This window comes from Oryx dammah, unplaced genomic scaffold (assembly GCF_014754425.2).
Source record: "Oryx dammah isolate SB20612 unplaced genomic scaffold, SCBI_Odam_1.1 HiC_scaffold_18, whole genome shotgun sequence".
Lineage (NCBI taxonomy): Eukaryota > Metazoa > Chordata > Mammalia > Artiodactyla > Bovidae > Oryx > Oryx dammah.
This window is the reverse complement of record NW_024070202.1, coordinates 108,733,233-108,758,939: the sequence shown is the minus strand read 5'-3', so window position 1 is coordinate 108,758,939 and position 25,707 is coordinate 108,733,233.

Genomic DNA, 25,707 nt, shown 5'->3' with positions numbered 1-25,707 from the left:
ACTGGAGTGGGTTGCCATTTACTTCTCTAATGCATGACAGTGAAAAGTGAAAGTGAAGTTGGTTAGTCGTGTCCGACTCTTAGCGACTCCGTGGACTGCAGCCTACCAGGCTCCTCCATCTATGAGATTTTCCAGGCAAGAATACTGGAGTGGGGTGCCATTGCCTTCTCCATAGTGTAACCTAGGGTCACCTAAAACATTACAATATTTATAGAGCACGGTAAAACAGACTATAAAAGTGATATATTTAGATAGTCTCTCTATATATACATTAAATTATATATTTATATCTTTGTCTGTATTCATATCTTTATGTAACTTTCTGTGATTTGTACAATCATGAGAAGAAAAAATGGCAGATCAAAAATAAATGTTCCCTATGAATTTGGGACTGGCATTGTGCAAAGTAATGTTTTCTATTCCTAAAATCTTTTGGTTTTGAGTACAGCAATCTACCTATAGTAGTTCAGTGACTATTTCTTGATTAATTGGCTTTTCAGTATTGATTGTATGTGGACAGACTTAAATATGTGGCCTATTCATCACTTTAACAGTTCTTACCATCAATGTGCATTTTTAAAATGATTTATGCATATGTGCAAGGTTCCTGCTTGTGGGTTGCTGGAAACAACAGGATAATTTTTCCAGACATGTTCAATGACTCCAGAGTCTACTGAACACGTTCACGGATGTTTAGCCATTTTTCTCACATATACTTGATGAAAATCCACAGAGAGTTAGATGAACTGGAAAATACTAAATATAAACTAACTTTTTGGATAAGTTTTGGTAGCAAACCAATGCTCAGGGATCATGCAGGGTTTCAGTTGGCAGGTGTTTGCACAGGGTCATTTACATATTATAAGACACAAACACCTGTTTCCACTTAAGTCACTTAAAAGAAGGATGGAAGAAGGTGAATCCTGCCATCTTCCTTAAACTTCTTAATGACTTCCAGGTGGTAAAAAAGAAATGGCCTAGAGTTTTTATCAAAAATTGTCTGTGCTCTACTGAATTTTTTCCATTTTTAGAAGTTTGAGTCTCAAAAAGTGGAATTAACTTTTCCACCGTCTCTGTGAGGAAGAAAACTTTAAACATTTGATGATTTCCAAGTCACCTCTGTTTCTTTAGTTTTTCAGAGTTAAATGCTCATGCATTTTATGATTAAAATAAAACTATGGCTTTATTTTCAATGCACCTCCTTATATACAGCCTTCAGACTTTATTCTGATCAATAGAAAAGATATTGGGCTTTATGCAGTAAACAAGAAATCCTATGTGAAGCTATGAAATATATTCACTACTTCTAACATTTCTTCTACCTGCTTTACTATTTAATAATTATAGAAACCAACTAGTAAAGTAAGTAGTAAAGCCACACAGTCATGTCCGACTCTTGCGACCCCGTGGACTATAGCCTACCAGGCTCCTCCATCCATGGGATTCTCCAGGCTAGAATACTGGAGTGGGTTGCCATTTCCTTCTCCAGGAGATCTTCCCCACCCAGGGATTGAACCCGGGTCTCCCGCATTGTAGGCAGACACTTTACCGTCTGAGCCACCAGGGAAGTTCCAATTTCACAAAGTCCAAATTCTTCATATTATGGGTATATATAGAGAGGAATATTTAGTATAAGAAATATTATGCTTTAGGTATCTTGAACCAGCCTCATGATATGCCATTCTGTCCTTTGTTTCAAATATAAACACCCATTTCTGCACACAACATTGAGTTCACATAAACACATGTCTGTAGGTAATTTATATGTTCAGCTTATACATATGCATGCATTTCACTAAGGATCTGATGTTAACTCTTGTAAGAAAGACATATTGCTTTGTCTAATTTTCACAGAATGTGAGTGGGGTTAATGAATGAACAAGGTTCCTCAAAAAGAGTTTAAAGTAGTTTTTTTTTTTTTCATAATTAATTCTTTAGTTTAAGCTTATAAGATCTATTCTAGAATGAATCCTGGATTTGGCAGCTAATCGTGTATTGGCAAGGGATGCTATGAACTGGAGAGGATGTGTCAAGGACTGGAGCCATACTGGACACTTTGGAGAAATAGATTTATGCATATGAGACATTCAGAAAGCCTCCCCATATTGAGCGCCTGTTTGATTTCTAAACATTGTTAATACTGGTACCTCTGAGGGCCCTGGGCATCTCTCACGACCTCTCACTTTCAAGTGAGATTTCACACTTGCTTTCCTGAACGTCTGAGAATAGATTCAATGACAGATCCTTCCAGAGAGAAAAAATGAAGGCATATTTGTTCTCCCAGTGGGTGTACCATATCAATCCACCAACCCAATGTGTCACTTGGGTTGTTCTATGATATGCGTTGATATTCATACTTTGAAAGCAAGACTATTATTTCTGAGAAAGGTTACAAATGGAATAACATGGGACAAGCTGTTATTCCTTTCTCTGCCTGTTGTAGGATACATATTTGCACAAGATGCCACAGGTTCACTTCCCTTCTGCTATAGCAAGTCCTTCAGTGGCATGCACATTTTTACAGACAGCTTATGTATGATTGATGAGTCACGGGCCCCCAAACACTATGATCAGATGGCTTAGAAATGCAACACACCCAACTGGGCAAGTGGATGTTGTCTTTGATACTCTATGAAATCAGAAATATGGGAAGTATTACTAGAACTCAGGACACCTTTTAGAGATGCTCTTTGGCCAAGTACATTGTCATTCTTTATGGGAAGACTCCATGACCCCCTTTGGAAATCACTTTCATGGGTTTTGAACAGGTACTGAAATATGTCATCTTGACTTAAGTACATCTGAATAATTAGAGGCATCCTCACTTCAGTTCAGTTGTCGCTCAGTCATGTCTGACTCTTTGAGACCACATGGACTGCAGCACACCAGGTCTCCCTGTCCATCACCAACTCCCAGAGTTTACTCAAACTCATGTCCATTGAGTCAGTGATGCCATCCAATCATCTCATCCTCTGTCGTCCCCTTCTTTTCCTGCCTTCAATCTTTCCCAGCATCAGGGTCTTTTCCAATGAATCAGTTCTTCACATCAGGTGGCCAAAGTATTGGAGTTTCAGCTTCAGCATCAGTCCTTACAATGAACATTCAGGACTGATTTCCTTTAGGATGGACTGGTTGGATCTCTTTGCAGTCCAAGGGACTCTCAAGAGTCTTCTCCAACACCACAGTTCAAAAGCATCAATTCTTCGGTGCTCAGCTTTCTTCACAGTCCAACTCTCACATTCATACATGACCACTGGAAAAACCATAGCCTTGACTAGATGGACCTTTGTTGGCAAAGTAATGTCTCTGCTTTAGCATGCTGTCTGGGTTGGTCATAACTTTTCTTCCAAGGAGTAAGTGTCTTTTAATTTCATGGCTGCAGTCACTATCTGCAGTGATTGGAGCCCCCCAAAATAAAATCTGCCACTGTTTCCCCATCTATCTGCCATGAAGTGATGAGACAAGATGTCATGATCTTAGTTTTCTGAATGTTGAGCTTTAAGCCAACTTTTTCACTTTCTTCTTTCACTTTTATCAAGATGGTCTTTAGTTCTTCACTTTCTGCCATAAGGGTGGTGTCATCAGCATATCTGAATTTATTGATTTTTCCCCAGCAATCATGATTCCAGCTTGTGCTTCATCCAGCCCAGTGTTTTTCATATACTCTGCATATAAGTTAAATAAGCATGGTGACAATACATAGCCTTGATGTACTCTTTTTCCTGTTTGGAACCAGTCTGTTGTTCCATGTCCAGTTCTAACTGTTGCTTCCTGACCTGCATACAGATTTCTCAAGGGGCAGGTCAGAAGCCACCTATGTATTTATTATTGAAATATTATATGTTTAATCAAACTGGAAAGTTCAAAGAAGAGTTAAAATTGATATGACTTCCCATAGAATAAGAAATTAGACAATGATTTCTTTCTGTATAAAATTAAATATTAAGTGAAATGAAATTATATAGAATAAACTTTACTGTCATAGGAAATCTCTTTGAAATATTTATTCTCTCTATATATGTAGAATGAACAGACTTAGGTAGAAACAAAAATGGAGGCAGATAAATATGGTGGACTGGTAGGCAGGCTAGCCACATGGGTACCTTTAGCTGATACAATGACTCAGTAACATATAAAATGTGTGATCATACAATTGTGCCCTTATGAATACTTCCATTCATGAGAATAGCATAGACTCTTGAGTACTGATGTATCTCTCCAACCATCTAGCCAACTTTGGCATAAAAAGCAAAAGGCAATAGTTTGTACTTCTGAGCTCTCTTACCTGCAGATAAGAGTTCCATGAGGGCTGCTTGGGCCAGAGAAGATTGAATATGCTTTTATGAAGAGCAAAGGAAAACAGCAGTGAACCATATCCACTTCTGCTAAACTTAATATTATGTGACTCTTTTACACTTTTTGTCTGCTGTGCTGACAACAAACTGAAATGAAGACAGTTTGTTTTTCTCTCTAGTCAAACCTGGAAGAGCCTGGGTCTGAACTGACACAGTTGAGTCATATGTGGTTTCAGGATCTGTCAATCACTGCCTTAGAGACTTCCTGTGTTTTGATAATTAAAAGTCTCATGCTGCCTCTTAGATTATCCAAAAAATCTATTTCGGTTTTCTGCTGAGATCTGCCCTAACTGAATAGCCTCCCATATCTGCACATTTTTGTTCCTTTTCATTTGCATTGAAATGAGCCTGCGTCATGTCCCAAATCCCTTATGGTCCCTCTGTGTGCAGTCAATTACATTGAAAAAGCTAATTTGTGCTAAGTTTTTAATGGTCCATTTTACTGCCCTTCTGAGAAATCATATTTATCTACAATACCCATCCCGAGTAATATGGTCAACCTGAAAGAATTACAGTACCATTGGAGGATAAGACTAATGAAAGCGTTACACAGAATGAACCACACTTCCTTACCCTCCTAAATCTCTGAAAATGGTGCAGAGGACAAGCATTTATAGGAAGAGTTTCCAAAGAAAGTGGTTGATATAATTGTTGCTGCTAGGTCGCTAAAGATAATAATTGCTCAGAGAATTCACAATCCAGTGAGGTTCTTGTCTATTCCAGTATCCTACCATCAGTCTCACTACCTTGATTCCTCCCATTTCAACACACTCATTTCAACAAACCTCTGTGCCTTGTCATAGGCTATTCCCTTTGCTTGCCATGTCCTTTCTATTTCTTGTAAAATTGTGTTAATTCTTTAAGACCCAGTTAGAATACATCACTTCCTCTTTAAAACATGCTCTATTCTTTCTCAATAAACTTAATTTGTGTCTGCTTGTTTTTTGCATAACCTTGGTTCACAAGGTAAATGCAGCAGTCACCACCTTGCATAATAGTTAATCCGATTTTTTTTCACCCATAGATGGAAACTATTCATTACTTGCAAGCATTACATATGCAACTTTGTATTTTTTTCAGGGGTTAGAACAGTGCCTAAAACATAATATAGGAAAGCAAATGAATGAATGAACATAAGACCTTATAAAAATGTAAAATTGTGAGGGAAAAGAGAAAAAAGAATTTCTAGTAGTTACAATAACAGATTACTGGGATGAATAATGTTATGTGTCAACTTGACAAAGCATAGGGTGCCCAGATATTTGAGTAAACATTTCTAGGTATGTCTGTGGAGATGCTTCCTAATGAGATTAGCATTTGAACTGGTAAACTGAGTAAAGCAGATTTGCTTCTGGGTGTGGATGAGCATTATCCAATCTGTTGAGGGCCTAAATGAAACAAGCAACCAACCAACCAAGGAAGGGAGAATTTGCTTTTCCTGCCTGACTGCTGAGCTGGTAGCTGGTCTTCTGCTCTGAGACTGGGACTTCAGATTTGGACTGGAACTTACGTCATGATTCTAGAATCTTCAGATCTTTGGGTTTGGACTGAAACTGTAATATGGGCTTTCCTGGGTCTCCAGCCGGCAAGTGGAAGATTCTGGGACTTCTTTGCCTCCATAATCAAATGAGCCAATTCCTTATATTAAATCTCATTCATTTTCTCCCTTTTCATATTTCTATGTCTGTCTATCTAATCTTTCTTGATTGCTAAGCCATGTCTGACTCTTTGCAGCCCCATAGACTTCAGCATGCTTGGGTCCTCTGTCCTTCATTATCTCTTGGAGTTTGCTCAAATTCAGGTCCATTGAGTCAGTGATGCTATGTAACCATTTCATTCTCTGCTGTGCCCTCCTCCTTTTCCCTTCAATCTTTCCCAGCATCAGGGTCTTTTCCAATGAGTCAGCTCTTTGCATCAGGTAGCCTAAGTATTGAAGCTTTACCTTCAGCATCATTCCTTCCAATGAATATTCATGGTTGGATCTATTTAAATATCTACTTGGCTGTCTCATATTAGTTCTGTTCTTCTGGAAAATCCTGACTGATATATTATTGTCTTCATCAATTTGGACTGCTGTAACAAAAAATCTTATCCTCTGTGGCTTAAACAACAAGCATTTAATTCTTACATTTTTGGAGGCTAAGCAGTCAGAGATTGAAAGTTTGTTGCTGAACCATGAAAGACGCGGGGATTCTTGGCCTCCAGAGGAGGAAAATTCAATCTGGGGCCAGTGATGAGGCTTGATCACTCAGAGCTTTTGTGTAATAAAATTTTATTAAAGTGTAACAGAGATAGAGAAAGCTTCTGACATAGACATCAGAAGGGAGCAGAAAGAGTGCCCCCCTGCTAGTCTTTAGCTGCAATGGTATATAGCTACTAGCAAGCTGTTAATTATAGAAAGGAAATGTCTCAAAACTCAGAGATTGGCACCAGGCCCCTCACCCACAACATGCATTGAGATAACATTGGCACCAGGTGAGTCATCCCAGGCCATAAAACTATTGATGTGAATTTTGAAGAAAGGCAGATTTCCAAGCAAATATATAGTTTCATTAACATAGGTTAGGAGAACAATGTATGACTAAAACATGCTGGTTTGTCAAGTCGGTTCTGAGTCTTTAGGCTGAACCAGAACCGACTTGAAGATAGAGTCTAGGGTAAATACGTAATACATTAACATAGTTTAAGACAAACATTTCCATGAGAAAAATGCATTGGTTAGCTCAAGGTTTGAGAAAAGTTAAATTCAGGTGGAACCAAGTGTCATTATGGAAACACAAGAGAAATCTCTTTTTAAATTTGTATAGAGAAGGGGAAAAATATAACACTAGTTTGTTTCCTCCTGCCACTTAAGAGAGAGATAAAAAATTGTCGGACACTTGTAGCCTATTTCCTCCATTTGGAGACCCCTGGCCTGTCTGTCTGTTACCCTGTCAAGAACAAGGTGCCAGAAGATTTGGTATCTGCTGGAAGACTCTTGAGAGTCCCTTGGACTACAAGGAGATCCAACCAGTCCATTCTGAAGGAGATCAGCCCTGGGATTTCCTTTGAAGGAATGATGCTGAAGCTGAAACTCCAGTACTTTGGCCACCTCATGCAAAGAGTTGACTCATTGGAAAAGTCTTTGATGCTGGGAGGGATTGGGGGCAGGAGGAGAAGGGGACGACTGAGGATGAGATGGCTGGATGGCATCACTGACTCGATGGACGCGAATCTGAGTGAACTCCGGGAGTTGGTGATGGACAGGGAGGCCTGGCGTGCTGTGATTCATGGGGTCGCAAAGAGTCAGACATGACTGAGCGGCTGAACTGAACTGAACTGAGAGCCCTTTTCCTAATTTGAACAGCCTTCTTCTTGCTGTGTCTTCACATAGTGGAGACAGAGAGGACTTTGATGTCTTCCTCTGCTTATAAGGACACGAATTCCTTCACGGGGCACCACCCTCATGTTTTCTTCTGAACCTAATTTCCATCCAAAGGCCTCAGCACCATCACACTGGGGATCAGGGCTTCATTATATGAATCTGGGGTGAACTAACTTGTTCACATCAGCTGTGGAGAATGTCCTGTTTCTGCAATAGGGGTATTGTAAATATCAACATTAGATATGTTCATAAGTTATGAGATTGGGTTAAAATATTTCCCTGAGCCCAGTCTTGTGGACTCCTATGATTTGGTGATGATATCTCAGTCCTTAATTTCCTTCTCATACCAAATTAAAAAAAAAAAAAAAGGAAAGAAAGAGAAAGAGATTATTCTGACTGCATTTTTCAACAAAAGAGGATGATGATTTCATTTACGTAGATTTTCATGTGAGTGAAGATGAGAGAAAGAGACGTTTATAAGTCTAGTTGCTCTTAACTTATGTCTCACTCATTTATGTCTCAGTAAAATTGGAGTGGTTTTTGCTTCAAAGAAACTTGAGAACAAAAATTTGTTGACTAATATCAGTCTTAGATCACCAAGATACCAGACTGTTGGTAACTTCATGTTATATTTTGTCTCCAGGCAATTATATTAGTCTTTTTTTTTGTTTTAAATTTGCTTTTAATCAGATAAATGCTATTATACTTCCTTTTTTTTCATTTTGTGAACATCTGCTTCTTAATTATTCCCATGTTTATTATTACTTCAAGAAAAGATAAGATATTTTAATTGTAACTAGGGAGTGATCATTATCCTCATATAGGTGTAAAATAAGAATATATTAAAATCTGGGAGCAAGTTTAAAGAGAAGACATTTTTGTTATAAAATTTAGAAGTTTTGTGTCTTGTTTTAAGCTTAAATTAGTATCATTAAGAAGGATATGTATGGCTTAGTGGATGTAGCTCAACTCTAAAAAACCAAAATCAAACAAAAATGTATAATTATTGTACTATTTACAACACATTACAAAGTCTGTAAAGATATCCATATTTTTAGAGATGAAAACACTATTTTCCATTACAAGATGTGTTAGAGTCCATGAGGATAAAATAACAGTAAAGATACATAGCATTTTATATATTATTTCAATATAGGACATTTGAACAGAATCACTATGACAAAATAACTGAAATTTGTTTCCAGATTTAAAGTTGTCTTTTAAATTATTGTTCTCTATTAGTCTAATTAAGCATGGCACATTAAGGACCTACATTCATAACAATTTGGCTTTGAAAAAATACATGAAATTCTTTGTTACGTCTCTAATTGCATACTGCAGGCTTGTGTTATACTTTTGAAAACTCAGCTAAATGTATACTAAGAATATGTGCAATATCCAAATTAGTCAGCTATTTAATTTTCTCTGAATAGAGTCTCTCCACCATGGGAGCTAGACATCTTGCTAATTTTGCAATTTATCTGCAGAATACCAATAAATGGCATTTAGGACTGTGGTGACCCTCAGGAATGATGTTTTTGATGATCACACACAAGTTAGAAATTTCTTTTCTCTCCTTTCTCTGTCCATGAGTAAGCGCAGCTGTGCTTAATAAAATACTGGGGAAAAATAATATCCTAATACTAGTCCTGTTAATCCTAGGAATTAAGTAAGGCTTGCTTTGCAATAAACCCAGCTGTTAGGGAGTCACAAAGCAAGAATTCTTTCCAGATTTCCTGCCAGTGACACTGAGACTAAAATAAATTAATAGTATCTTTGCCATTTCATTTTTCCAAACAGGGGAATTATTATTGAATTTTCCTCTATTCTTTGGAAACAGTATGTTATCCCAAATTGAATTATGTTCTGTGCATCTATGTTCCTGACAAACACATGCAAGTTGTCATTGTTTTGTAAAGAGATGATAATGCAGATTTGTTGGATATGAAATGCTTAGGTTGCTGCATCCCCTTGAACCTATGCAGCTAGGGATTGGATTGTTTGCTGAAGTATCATTGGGTCTGTTTGTCCAGTGGTAGGTGATAGGAATTTAAAACCTCCATTCACCATGATGCTAATGGAAATAACTCATACTGTCAATAGAAAATAGCAGAATATTCTACTTGTAAAAAGTTGACCATCACCTCTCAGGTTAAGCACGGCTGGCAAAATCATAACATGATGAAGCTTAAGGAAGTATTTTGGAGCCAAAATATAAAAGTTAGAGAAGTTGGAATAGACGTATTTTCCCCTTATCCACCAACAATGTACAGCTAAATAACCCTGGGCATTTTCTATAGAACAAACATTAGGATACTCTGAGATATGGAGACAAGAAGGCAGCCAGATTAGGGATTTCAGCTGCCAAGGAATGACATGGTGGTCAGTTCCCTGGGCTTTCATTTTGTTTCATACATTCCACAGTCAAAGCTGAAGAAGGTAGCAATGTGAAAAAGTCTACAGGGGCAGACAAACAAAAACATATAAAAGAAAAACAGCTCCAACAAAAGGCTTACTAAGTCTAGCCCTAAGACTGGACACAAAGCAAAGATACTTATTCTCAACACTCTTATCCATCATAGTGTTGGCATTTCTATTGAGTGCAATAAAGCAAGAATAGGGCAGGATTAATAAATAAAAAGCATACAGTTAGGGAAGGAATAAAACTCTCCAGATGTGGAAAGCATGATTATCTATGCAGAAAATTTCAACAGAGCTATCAAAAAAAAAAAAAAATCCTAAAACTAATAAGTGGGAGAAGGGAATGACAGAGTTCGAGATGGTTGGATGGCATCACCAACTCAGCGGTCATGGATGTGAGAGATGGTGAAGATGGGAGATGGTGAAGGACAGGAAAGCCTGGTGTGCTACAGTCCATGAGGTCACAAAGAGTCGGACACGACCAAGTGACTGAACAACAACCCCCTTTACAGAATTTTATATATTGACCTTCCCCCACCACCTTTTCTGCAACAGTTCCTCAGAGATATCAGAGGTGCATTCTCCTGGGGTGCAGTCCTCATTTGCCCCAAATAAAAGTTAACTCATAACTCTCACATTGTGCATTTTTTTTAGCCGACCCTTGTATGAAAAGCAAAAAGAAGAAACTCTATTACATTAGAACCACTAAAAATGTGAGATTAAAATATTAACTATCAAAGCTTGGGAAATAAATCTACAGCAGGAAAATAATATCTAGTAGAGAATAAAGGTTAAAAATATCTGCTTTTAGATAGAAATAAAGCAATAGACAAAGTCAAAAGTAGGAGGAAATAACACAGATAAAAGCAGAAAATAATATAAGTAAGCAAAGAGGCAATAAGGAGGATGAACTCATCCCAAAATGTGTTATTAGAAAAAAATAATGAACTGTAGAACCTCTGGTGGCATTGCTTAAAAAAGAAGAGACTTATGGAGGACAAATAAATAGAATTAGAGGTAAAATGGCACATAATTGTAGCAGAGTAGTAGCCTGAGTAGGAGAGAAATCTGATGTGTAACCACAAGGACTTCCCTATGGTTCAATAGGTGAAAAATCTGCCTGCAATGCAGCAGACACAGAATACCTTGGCTTGATCCCTGGATCGAGAAGATCCCCTGGCTTCAGTTCAGTTCAGTCGCTCAGTCGTGTCCGACTCTTTGCGACCCCATGAATCGCAGCACGCCAGGCCTCCCTGTCCATCACCATCTCCCGGAGTTCACTCAGACTCACGTCCATTGAGTCCGTGATGCCATCCAGCCATCTCATCCTCTGTCGTCCCCTTCTCCTCCAACCCCTAATCCTTCCCAGCATCAGAGTCTTTTCCAATGAGTCAACTCTTCTCATGAGGTGGCCAAAGTACTGGAGCTTCAGCTTTAGCATCATTCCTTCCAAAGAAATCCCAGGGCTGATCTCCATCAGAATGGACTGGTTGGATCTCCTTGCAGTCCAAGGGACTCTCAAGAGTCTTCTCCAACACCACAGTTCAAAAGCATCAGTTCTTCGGTGCTCAGCCTTCTTCATAGTCCAACTCTCACATCCATACGTGACCACAGGAAAAGGCATAGCCTTGACTAGATGGACCTTAGTCAGCAAAGTAATGTCTCTGCTTTTGAATAGGTTGGTCATAACTTTTCTTCCAAGGGGTAAGCGTCTTTTAATTTCATGGCTGCAGTCACCATCTGCAGTGATTTTGAAGCTCAAAAAAATAAAGTCTGCCACTGTTTCCACTGTTTCCCCATCTATTTGCCATGAAGTGATGGGACTGGATGCCATGATCTTAGTTTTCTGAATGTTGAGCTTTAAGCCAACTTTTTTGCTCTCCTCTTTCACTTTCATCAAGAGGCTTTTTAGTTCCTCTTCACTTTCTGCCATAAGGGTGGTGTCATCTGCATATCTGAGATTATTGATATTTCTCCTGGCAATCTTGATTCCAGTTTGTGTTTCCTCCAGTCCAGCGTTTCTCATGATGTACTCTGCATAGAAGTTAAATAAGCAGGGTGAGATATATACAGCCTTAATGTACTCCTTTTCCTATTTGGGACGAGTCTGTTGTTCCATGTCCAGTTCTAACTGTTGCTTCCTGACCTGCATACAGATTTCTCAAGAGGCAGGTAAGGTGGTCTGGTATTCCCATCTCTCTCAGAATTTTCCACAGTGTATTGTGATCCACACAGTCAAAAGCTTTGGCATAGTCAATAAAGCAGAAATAGATATTTTTCTGGAACTCTCTTGCTTTTTCCATGATCCAGCAGATGTTGGCAATCTGATCTCTGGTTCCTCTGCCTTTTCTAAAACTAGCTTGAACATCAGGAAGTTCACGGTTCATGTATTGCTGAAGCCTGGCTTGGAGAATTTTGAGCATTACTTTACTAGCATGTGAGATGAGTGCAATTGTGTGGTAGTTTGAGCATTCTTTTACATTGCCTTTCTTTGGGATTGGAATGAAAACTGACCTTTTCCAGTCCTGTGGCCACTGCTGAGTTTTCCAAATTTGCTGGCATATTGAGTGCAGCACTTTCACAGCATCATCTTTCAGGATTTGAAATAGCTCAACTGGAATCCCATCACCTCCACTAGCTTTGTTCATAGTGATGCTTTCTAAGGCCCACTTGACTTTACATTCCAGGATGTCTGGCTCTAGGTGAGTGATCACATCATCATGATTATCTGGGTCGTGAAGATCTTTTTTGTACAGTTCATCTGTCTCTTCTTAATATCTTCTGCTTCTGTTAGGTCCAGACCATTTCTGTCCTTTATCGAGCCCATCTTTGCATGAAATGTTCCCTTGGTATCTCTCATTTTCTTGAAGAGATCTCTAGTCTTTCCCATTCTGTTGTTTTCCTCTATTTCTTTGCATTGATCACTGAAGAAGGCTTTCTTATCTCTTCTTGCTATTCTTTGGAACTCTGCATTCAGATGCTTATATCTTTCCTTTTCTCCTTTGCTTTTCGCCTCTCTTCTTTTCACAGCTATTTGCAAGGCCTCCGCAGACAACCATTTTGCTTTTTTGCATTTCTTTTCCATGGGGATGGTCTTGATCCCTGTCTCCTGTACAATGTCACGAACCTCATTCCATAGTTCATCAGGCACTCTATCTATCAGATCTAGACCCTTTAAATCTATTTCTCACTTCCACTGTATAATCATAAGGGATTTGATTTAGGTCATACCTGAATGGTCTAGCGGTTTTCCCTACTTTCTTCAATTTGAGTCTGAATTTGGTAATAAGGAGTTCATGATCTGAGCCACAGTCAGCTCCTGGTCTTGTTTTCGTTGACTGTATAGAGCTTCTCCATCTTCGGCTGCAAAGAATATAATCAGTCTGACTTTGGTGTTGACCATCTGGTGATGAGCGCAGGCGGCTGCGAGCTGGCACACTGAGCGCGGCCAAGAGGAGCTACCCCACGTCCCACATCCCCTGGCTTAGGAAATGGCAACCCACTCCAGTATTCTTGCCTGAAAAACCTCACGGATAGAGGAACCTAGAGGGTCGAAAAGAGTCAGATAGGACTGAGCATGCATGCAGTGGGAAGATGTAATGATTAGAAATGCAGCTATTAGAGCAGGTTGGATATTCATAGAGATAATAAAAAGGTCATATAGAAGAGAAAGGGCTCATTACAAGAATAAATCCTTAAGTAGTTAGTCTTTTTTACTATAATGAGATAATTTACAAGCAAATGAATTTAAAATGTGTACCTTTCCGTTAATCACAAAAGTATTATTTAATTCAGATAACAGCAGCTTATTTTGGACCTCTGTACAAATGAGTGGGACAAATTTAGTCTTTCTTGATAAAAGCAATTGGTCTTATTCTTGGGTCTCAAATTATTAGTTAATTCCATTTTATTGTTGCTGTATTTTGATCTGTTTATTAACTTTATTTGAAAAATTTGTGGTTTGTCAGAAATGTGTCAGTTAGTGTAAATTGATCCAGACAATATCAATATGCTTTTATTAACATAGTGAAACTACTTGTATCTTGTTTACATTGTGGAGGAAGATGATTTAGGGAAAGCAGAATTAACATGTTAATATTATTCAGCAATGTGGGAGCAGGATCAAGGACTACTTGAAGAAAGCTTGAAGAAAAACTTAATGTGGTGCTTCAAAATGTTGCAACAGCTAATATTACCCTTTCAGAGCTGATAGTTGCAGCTTGTAAAAAGGCCTCAGATAAATACTGTCTTCTTTTTAACTCTTTAGTGTATCATGCTTGTTATCGGCCACTGTCAATGTGGGTATGGAAAGCAAGAGAGATTTATTAATAAGAATAATAGATTGAGGGTATGAGGATTTATAGAAAAGGAATTTAAATGATACATTAAAAAAAAACTTTGGGAAGAAATTGTATACTTATACTAAAGGTTTTTGTTGTTGTTCCTTCTATTTATCGTCAAAGTAGGTTTCCACATTTCAGTCTTGCAAATAGATTCTATCAAATTAATCTATAAAGTGATCCCATGGGGGAAGGAATAGCAGTTAAAGCCTTAGGGATTCTGAGATCACCTCACTTATCTGGAAATCACATCTATAAACCTCAACTTAGGAAAACAGAAAAGTTTAATAAATACATGTCACAGTGCTTTCATTATCTCACTCAGAAGACACAGAATCTTTAGATCCTCATTCCAAGACCATTTGTATACAATTCTCATAAGCTTGAATGTAAAAATGCACATAGCTATAATAAATTATAATGGATTTGAGAGACAGTTAAGAAATAAAAGAACAATACGTGACAGCAAAGATCCTGAAGGTAAAGAATTATACACCATAAAAGTAGTCAATTAACTTGAAAGTGTAGCTTTTCTAGAATCAGAGGCAAGAATTGTATTCAAATAGTCTCAAAAATGTCATTAAACTATCTCAACCACTACCACGACGGAAGATTATAAAGAAACTGAATCATCATGTATTAAATTATATGTACTAAATACGTTGAATTTATTTAGAAAACCAAACGCTATCAGTGTCAAAATAGGAACATTTTTTCTCCATATTTTAAGACACTATCTATGTGTCCATGTCTTTGTTCTTTCTTTCCTTCTTCTTTTGTCTCCCTCCCTTCCTTCCTCTCTCTCTTTTACCATAGTTTCTATAAAATATTGTCACATTGATATCTAGATGCCTGTTTTACTTCTCAAATTAACACCACCTGTAAGAATCATTAATCTAATCATTATTCCTGTCCCAGCTAATTATAAATGCTGTTGAACAAGACCTGACCTCGCATTGATCCATATATGTCCCATTAAAGGTTTCCTTAAAATTCAGCAGACTGCCATTCATCATTGCATTTGCGTATGAATCATCCTTTGCATTTCATTTCATGCTACAATGCTCAGTTCCAAGCTGATCCTTGGATAGACTTTCCTCTTCACTCAGTCAACTCTTCAGTGAACAAATCTGCTCCATAATCACAGGTTGCACCTCTCTCTCCAGCTGTTCTAAATATGTTCTATGTGGACACAAAAACTTCTAGGGAGATTTGTTTAAAAGTTAGTTCAAAGTAAGAAAAACTGCCTACAATGAAAAGTTAAGATTTAATAGGGTTCATCCATTTCTTAAAAAAAAAGTTAAAATTCTGGATGTACCAATTCATAAATCCTTCACAGTAAAGTGCATCCATTAAGAACATGCACTTTTCAATTAGAGTGCCCTGGTTTGAATCCTGAAATATATGCCACTGATTAAAATATGAGGTTTATTTAACCTTAACTTTACAAGTGAATTTTCTCAGAGACGATGTAGTTGCTTTTATTTATTCCCTTAGTTGTATCCGACTCTTTGTGACTTCCTGGACTGCAGCTCGCCAGGCTTTTCTGTCCTTCACTATTTCCTGGAGTTTGCAGAAACTCATGACCATCGAGTTGGTGGTGCTATTCAACCATCTTATAAAAGTGACAAGTACATAGCCATAGAAATGTTTGCCATTAGAGTTATTACTATTATTATTGTACCAAGGAACAAAATGGTGCCTTAATCATTTTTTTTCACATAGCAAAATTATATCATTCAGAGATTGATTAACAGCTCTCTGTTCCAATTGCTTGGATTTATAATCTCAACATTTCCAAAAAGGTCATATTCTAAAATAAATACTAAAATTATAACATAGGTGATCTTAAAAACCGTCTTAAAACTATATTTAAATAAAATGTTTTAAGGCAAACATAATTGTTATAATTTTCATTTTTACTCTATTACTTAGCTTTTTATTCTCATTACAGTCTTTTATCCTTGGTTCCAAAAGGATGAAATCCTGCCCAATTTATTGGAAGTCAAAAAACTTATTTTATACTCAAGTGTCAACTTCAGTTGATTGAAATCCTTTCTACTTATCTCAAAATTGCTACATATATTTTGTTTATTTCAGTCCTTCTGTAGTTTGTGGGAAAAAAAAAAAGCATGCTCATCAAGGAATAAGTGTAGGAAATATAAGGAAAAGGAGGAGCAAGTGGATAAGAAGGAGCACTGAGAGAGGCAGATTACTTTAAATGTGCCGGTTGCTCTGCCATGTACAGCAAATGTCTCTACACTTTCATTCCCTAGAACAAGTATAAAAGTTAGAGCAACTATTATTAACTCCATTTTATACCTGAGGAAGCTGAGGCATAGAGAATTCGAATATCAATACACTGCCCAACTTTACACAACTAGTAAATGGTGGAGCGAGAGTTCAGACTCAGTTCAAGAATTTGTGCTCCTCTACATACAGAATCTTCTCAATATCCTTTCTCTGATATTCGTTTTTCCCCTGGAAACTTTTCATCTGCTAAGTATAATGATCAGAAAAATTAAATGCTGCTTATTCTAACAGATACATCTGAAAACTCACACACATGCACACAAACACACAGAATGATATAACTGAATAATTGTATTTATCGCTCAAGTCTCACTCTGATGTGATGCTGCTGTCTGGATGGTGCTCATCTGAGTAGTAAATTAGATGACAAGGCTTCTTCTCTGTTGTGATCAGGCCATTTTCAATTTATTACTGTCACAGTCTCTTGAGGATTTGTCTACATGCCAGGCACTCAGAAACAGAAAAGACTGTAGAATTTTCATCAGTCTGGCCTAAAAATAGCAAAGGTCTTTGGTCTAAGCTTATCACATGAGTGGTCCTAATTTCAAATGAAGCAACAGAAATAAAGTAATTGAATTCTCAGAAGGAAGAAAAGGCTGTTTTGTTGAGTATTTAGCCTTCTCTACAAGAGGGAGTATTAATATTATGAGTGCTTTCTTTTAAATTAAAGAACAATTCCTGAGGCTAATCTCCATTGTTGTATTATCTGTAGGTTTATCTACCTACATATCTATCATTCCATTTATTTTTAATGTGCCCATTGATTCATTTCCTAAGATTGTAATTAGGTCATTCTCTAATTCATAATCTGACAGGTTGGCCCAGGCTGGTTTATAGCAAGGAATTTGTTATGACAAAGTAAGAGCAAGCCATGGGAAGTACTGTTTACAAAGTTGTAGACAAGTACTCTGTTCATTCACCTCTCTAAAGCTGTATTTCTCTACTTAAACTTTCTGATAATTTAAAAAGCCTGAAGTGATGAGATATACATCGCTTCACTGTGTTATCACTAGTTCATTTCCACTCATATAGTTCAATCACTGTCTGATGTTTGTTCATAATTCTGTACTTATTCTTGATCCTTACCATTACTTATGGGGATCATGTACTTAGTCACAACTTTCTGTAATCCTTTTGGACTGTGGCTGCCAGGCTCCTCTGTTTCATGGGATTTTCCAGGCAAGGATACTACAGTGGGGTTGTCATTTCTTTCTCCAGGGGATCTTCCCAACCCAGGGACTGAACCTGCATCTCCTGTGTCTCCTGCATCATACCTATTCACAAATGTATGATTCCCATAAGTAATGGTAAGGGGAGAAGATTCCAGACGGGCATGAAAATAGAAGACAAAGATCCTTGGATACTATGCTATAGGCCTGCTCCACCTTTAAAACATTCATTACATTTTAAATACTATAAACACTCTGTCTCAAAGAAAATTCAGGAAAAGTAATATGCTATCTTTTGGTGATGAATCAAATAGGTTGAGAGGCTTCAATCTGAGATCTCCAAGTTAACCACAGAGAAGGAAATGGCAACCCACTCCAGGATTCTTGCCTGGAGAATTCTATGGACAGAGGAACCTGGCGGGCTACAGCCCATGGGGTCGCAAAGGGTTGGCCATGGCTGAGCTCGTCAGCACAAGTTAACCGTATAGTCTTTACACAACTCTAAGTCTTGGCATGTCCTCCCAACACTTACAGTGGAATAATTTTCTTGAAAGAAATACCAGAAATTTTGTGATTTCCCATGGCATTAATTTACTACTTTGTGTTTATATAGACATTTTGTAGCTTACTTTCTCTCTCTTTTATCTTCAGTGTTTTTCTTCATTATTTGAAAATTCCATAGTGATCTTGCTTTGATTTTTCTTTCTGGACTGAATGTTGTCTTGTCTTCCGGATGTTCATGCTAATGCATGTTTCAGTGTACGAAAGATTGCTTTATTTTCAGGGATCTCGTGGAGTATGTGAACTTGATGATTGTCATTGGCACTGAGTGACATTTGTTTAAGGACACAGATAAATGAGTTATGAAATCACAATAATATCATGGTTCTTAGTGGCCATCAGGAATGCCTGCATTCTAATATTAATTAAATAAATAAATAGTATGGTGTCTTCCTTAAACACTATGTAATACCACTTGGAATATTTCTTAGTTCTTTTTTTTTTCCTTCATAATGTGGAACATTTTTCTTTTGAAATGAATTATAAAGAATTCATAACACTTTTCATTTTTCTTATTTTAATTAATAATCAATTGATTGAAGTATTACATACAGCCTATTTTAATACTACTACAAGGCAGACATGTCATATACATTACATAACACTTAAAGAGGAAACATCACTTTAATACAGAATATTTTAACTAAAATTAGGAAATGTGACTTTTTCCTAATGGGTCTGGCAATTCTTTACATCTAAAAGTAATTTAGGAGGACATTAAAATAAATACTAGTAGTATAGGTTTATAGCAATATTAATTTGTTCCTTGATGAAGAAAAATTAAACTCTACATTAGAGCTAAATGATATAAAGTAATGGTGTCTAATATATTATTTAATATATGTGGCATGGATCAAAAAACATTTTTAGTTCCTCTGTCTTTATATATACTGTGATGCAGTTCATCAGGAAAAAAGTGGGGGTGTTTGGCTTTCTGGCTGTCCAGTGGTTAAGACTCCATGCTTGCCTTGTACAGTACAGCCAAAAATGGGGGTGGGGAGTAGGTTTGCTTTTATATGAAGCAATAATTAATTCATGAATGAATAATTAATTGTTAGTGCTAGAGTGGATTATTGACATCTTATAATCTAACCAGTTGGGAGACAACCACGTGACAGAAAGCACACAATAAATGGAACAGGACAAGTTTAAAATAAAGAATAAACTGTAACAGGAACTGGGGTGAGAAGAGATAGACTAGTAAGAAATCATGAGAATTCCAGAGAGTTCGAGAATCACAGATGCAAGGAACAGCCACTCTCCCTGGGGCTGAAGTAGAGTGTCAAAAACAGAAGCACCCACAAATCCATATCTTCTCAAAGAGTGGGGCATGTCTGTCCATAGTCTAATGGATGGTATTGACATTATTAGGAGAGCCTGTGTTTTGCTGAAATTTTCACTTTCATCTCAGGTTCAAAGGACTTGTTAACAAAATAAGCCACTCATCATATACAAATAAATAATACAAATATTTATTAGAGAATTATCTAGCTTACTTTCAATACACTAACATTTAAAGAGAAGAGAAATAGAGCGGACGATACATCACCAAATTGGGTTTTGATCAACATCCAGACTTAAACAGCTTTGGCAATTCCTGTGACACAGCACATCTGGAGTCCCAGCTGGGAAAATGTCCCAGAAAGCATGTCTGCTTAGTCGGTGAGACTTCAAAGATTGTAATTCAGGGTTCCCATTTATAACGACAGGACACAAACTGATATCATCATCAACCTGTGACCAAATTGTAGATTTGGATTCATGTTAATGCTGTGTGTTTTGTTGTGTAAAACTTGGAATGTAGTTAAGCCTGGGGCTTGGCTGGCCAGGACCCCTCCAGGGGCTCAACAATGTCAAATTTCTCCCCCATCTTATCTATGGTGCTGCAAGTCTTGCATTCACATCAGGCAGTCACTTCCAGTCACTCCCAGTCAGTCCAGGCAGGTTAGAAGCAAGGTCAGAGGTCTGCTCTGCTCTGTCTCTGAAGCCTAAACAAGACAACTTATTTAATTTCCCTAACACCCTGAAACTTCAATACTTTGGCCACCTGATGCGAAGAGCTGAGTTATTTGAAAAGACCCGATGCTGGGAAAGATTGAAGGTGAGAGGAGAAGGGGATGACAGAGGATGAGAAGGTTGGATGGCATCACTGACTAATGGACATGAGTTTGAGTAAACTCCAGGAGCTGGTAATGGACAGGGAGGCCTGGTGTGCTGCAGTCCATGGGATTGCAAAGAGTCGGACAAAACTAAGCGACTGAACTGAACTGAACTGAACTGAATGTCCTGTCAGTGGAACTTGCTTAGAATGTGTCCCCCACCCCCGCCCCAAGGGATGATTCTGTTAGGTAGTAAAGACAAGGAAGGGAAAAGCCCACGAAAATAGAACAAAGGAAGGTCTGAGGATAGGAGTGAGGACCTCAGGTAGAACAAACAGCACTCCTAGCTAGCCCAATTTACATAGGGCAGGCCCAAGGGGAGAAAACTGACATGCTCCCCAACTCTCTTCTCTATGCGCCTTTGGGTTGGCACGCCCTCATGCCTTGAGGATGGATTTTCCTGCTATTTTCTAAATAAAATAGAGCTATAACATGGAGCTCTAACACTGATCTGTCTTAAGAGCTATAACACAGTCTGTTTGATACCTGAGAGCTATAACACGGTCTGTCCAAGACCTGAGAGCTATAACACGGTCTGTCTGAGAGCTATGACATGCCTAGGGCTCTAACGTCTGTCACTTCAAATTTTTGTTGAGACAATACATAACCGAGGAGAATACACTCGTCTGACAATTGCATACAATAGAACTCAGTGAAAAGGGGAGCCATTCATGGGGTGGGCCCTCATCAGTGACACTCCACTGGGAAGATGGAGGAAGTATGAGGAGAAACCACAGGAACCAGCTCTGGAGAAAACCATCACTTTAGAAGACAGATGTTGGGGAAATATGCTTCATGAGCTGAGCTGAGCAGGAGCCAGGCATGGGAGAACCGACAAGCTGCAGGAGCTCAGCACTAGAGAAACTGCATGATGTAGAAGTCTGGTGAGGGCAGCATGTTAGAACCAGGAAGAGAAAACCTCCCTCCAACTCCACTGCCCCTCTGCATCCCTATTGACCATATTTAACATTGTACCAGTTGGCAAAGGAACCATCTTTAAAAAGTCCAGCCATCCCTTGCATGTGAAATCTAAAAAGAAATGAAAAAAAAAAAAAAGAACTTACAAAACAGAAAGAGACTCACAGAGAACAATCTAATGGTTGCCAGTACACAGCGTTGTATTTAAAATGGACAACAAAGAAGGGCCTACTGTATAGCACAGGGAACTCTGCTCAATGTTATGTGGCAGCCTGGATGGGAGGGGAGTTTGGGGGAGAAAGGATACATGTTTATGTATGGCTGAGTCCTTTCACAGTTCACCTGAAACTGTTTCACCATTGTTAATTGGCTATGCCCCAATACAAAATAAAAAGTTAAAATAAAGCTCAGCTCCACATTTTCAGAGCAAACAATGAAATATGTCAGTACCTGAGAAAGTCCTTCCTTTTGGTTACCCAGCTTTCATATATATCATTCTAAACACATTGAAATATGTGTGCAGAATGAAATACCTAACAATGAAATACCTCAGTTCAGTTCAGTTCAATTGCTCAGTCGTGTCCCACTCTTTGTAACCCCATGAATCGCAGCACGCCAGGCCTCCCTGTCCATCACCATCTCCCGGAGTTCACTCAGACTCACGTCCATTGAGTCCGTGATGCCATCCAGCCATCTCATCCTCTGTCGTCCCCTTCTCCTCCTGCCCCCAATCCCTCCCAGCATCAGAGTCTTTTCCAAAGAGTCAGCTCTTCCAATGAGGTGGCCAAAGTACTGGAGTTTCAGCTTTAGAATCATTCCTTCCAAAGAACACCCAGGGTTGATCTCCTTCAGAATGGACTGGTTGGATCTCCTTGCAGTCCAAGGGACTCTCAGGAGTCTTCTTCAACACCACAGTTCAAAAGCATCAATTCTTCAGTGCTCAGCCTTCTTCACAGTCCAACTCTCACATCCATACATGACCACTGGAAAACCATAGCCTTGACTGGACGAACCTTTGTTGGCAAAGTAATGTCTCTGCTTTTGAATATGCTATTTAGGCTGGTCATAACTTTCCTTCCAAAGAGTAAGCATCTTTTAATTTAATGGCTGCAGTCACCATCTTCAATGATTTTGGAGCCCCCAAAAATAAAATCTGCCACTGTTTCCACTGTTTCCCCATCTATTTGCCATGAAGTGATGAGACCAGATGCCATGATCTTCGTTTTCTGAATGTTGAGTTTTAAGCCAACTTTTTCACTCTCCTCTTTCACTTTCATCAAGAGGCTTTTTAGTTCCTCTTCACTTTCTGCCATAAGGGTGGTGTCACCTGCATATCTGAGGTTACTGATATTTCTCCCGGCAATCTTGATTCCAGCTTGTGCTTCTAGCCCAGCGTTTCTCATGATGTACACTGCATATAAGTTAAATAAGCAGGGTGACATATATACAGCCTTGACGTACTCCTTTTCCGATTTGGAATCAGTCTGCTGTTCCATGTCCAGTTCTAACTGTTGCTTCCTGACCTGCATACAGATTTCTCAAGAGGCAGGTCAGGTGGTCTGGTATTCCCACCTCTTTCAGAATTTTCCACAGTGTATTGTGATCCACACAGTCAAAGGCTTTGGCATAGTCAATAAGTAGAAATAGATGTTTTTCTAGAACTCTCTTCTTTTTTCCATGAAATACCTAATAAAGTGTTTCTCTGTCCCTAATGGAGCCCAGGTGGGCTCCCCAGGTGGCACTAGCAGTAAAGAATCCTCCTGCCATTGCAGGAGAGGTAAGACATGGGTTCAATCCCTGGGTCAGGAAGATCCCCTGGAGGAGGGCATGGTGACCAACTCCAGTATTCTTGCCTAGAGAGTCCCATGGACAGAGGAGCCTGGCGGGCTACAGTCCTTAGGGTTGAAAAGAGTCAGACACAACTGAAGTGACTTAGTATGCATGCACACAATGGGGCACAAGCATCCTTAAAAGTGAAAAAGCTACCACATTTATCCCTAAATTAGGAGAGGCAAAGCCTAGTAGTAATTGAGTCTATTCCTGACCATGATGCTCGGAAAGATAGAAGGCAGGAGGGAAAGGGGAAAACAAGAGGATGAGATGGTTGGATGGCACCACTGACTCCATGGACATGAGTTTCAGCAAGTTCCAGAAGATGGTGAAGGACAGGGAAGACTGGTGTGCTGCAGTCCTTGAGGTTGCAAAGAGTTGGACATGATTAAATGACTGAACAGCAACAACAACTGACAATATTCACTATTCCTCAAATTCCATGAGAGTCCCGCTGAACAGTCATCATCCCCCTTATTTAAAATCTTTAACAATGGCATTGATTCTTCCCTCAAGCATGTCATATTGCTACAGGTTCATTTTCTTCCTAGGGAGTGAATGTTCCAGGGACTGTCATCAAGCCTTTTCTACCTGAATGGATCTTATGTCAAGTATCAGAGTGGTAATAGAGGAATTCTGAAGTTTCCAAGAATTTGTATTTCATTTACACTTTTAGGCACTAGGAAAATACTATACGGTGAGTCCATGGACTAACAGGGCTCACTGAGACACACTTGAGCTAAGACTATAGATACCACTTAATCACCAAAAAATTGCATTTGGGCAAGAGTGAAATTTTGAGTCCCCAGGAATTAGTATCATTTCAGGACTGATGTATTGAAATGCTCTAAGAATTCTGGGTATTTCTTTTTTCTCTAAATGGCTCCAGGTTAACTGGGGAAAATTTAGAGACACTTTGTAGTATATACTGGTAGCAATTGTGCATAATCCTTGTTCAAGAAATTCTATTCTTTTTTAAATTATTATTTTCAGTCAAGGGACTCTGGCTCTCCATGTTAACTTAGGTCTAGATTCTGGAGAAAGGCTGTGACTTTCCTCAGTACCAAATCAAGTCAGATGTTTTCTATCTCAAGTTTTTGTTGTAATGTAGCTCCAGTGACATTCTATTGGTTTCTCCACACATTGCAGTCCCAAGGACAATGAAATAAATTGGCCACTGCTAACATTGCTGAGGATCGAGGCATTCTGTTTAGCCACTGATCCTTGCTTTCTTTTATTGTAGATGTCTCTGCCTCATCTCAATGCCAGCATCTTTAAAACTGTACCTGACCTAAAAAGGAAAATAATCTCAGAACTTTCAAAGATATAAGTGTTCTACTTATTAATGAGTTTCTCAATATCTTATTAAAGTTTTTTTTTTTTTATCTTTTATGAAATGTATATGGGAGATGAGTATGCTTGTTACATGTGATAAGTCCAATCTTTGGATTCCTTTCTCCTTATCATGGAAGAGAAGACCTGGCACTTTAACCACATTAAATATTGACCAGCTTTGCTTCCAGTGTTCAGTTAACCAACCAAGGAAGTAGTTAGAGCTACCTCCAGATAAATGAGTTAGCATGTTAAATCTAGAAATCTCTATTAAGTGCATCCATAGAAATGCATTTAACTTGATTGAATACTCTTAGATTTTTTTCTCAAATATGTTCCTAAGTTTCTGCTGATACAGTAATAACGTTTTTGGGTGATTCTTTTGATAGGTAAGCTCTGTTTAGGGGTGTCATATTATATACTTGTCCCCTGTAGCATACTCATATTTGACCCTAGCTTTTGGTCAAGTGACCACAAAGAGTATTTGTGGTTGACCATAAGGAGAATGATGGTTCTCCTTCAGGGCATCTATCTCAAATGGATTTAACAAAGTCTTTGTTTGTCTTTTTGTTTGTTTGCTCCATCAGAGGAAATCTGATCTTGATCATTGGAGGGAAAGCTTCTCCACTGGTAAGGAAGGCTCTATGACTTGGAAGTCCAATAGTGTTATTTAGATCCAACCAGATGTCCTCATTCTAAATTTCAGTATCACATTGTTTCCCAGTGAGTACTCTTTCACATGAAGAATGCAGTGAAATTTTGAACTGAACTTTCAGTAGACTGAATAAAGAGACCTACCCTTAGCAATGTGGAAGGAAGTGAAGTGAAGTGAAATCCCTAAGCCGTGTCCAACTCTTTGTGACCCCATGGACTGTAGCCTACCAGGCTTCTCCATCCATAGGATCCTCCAGGCAAGAATACTGGAGTGGGTTGCCATTTCCTTCT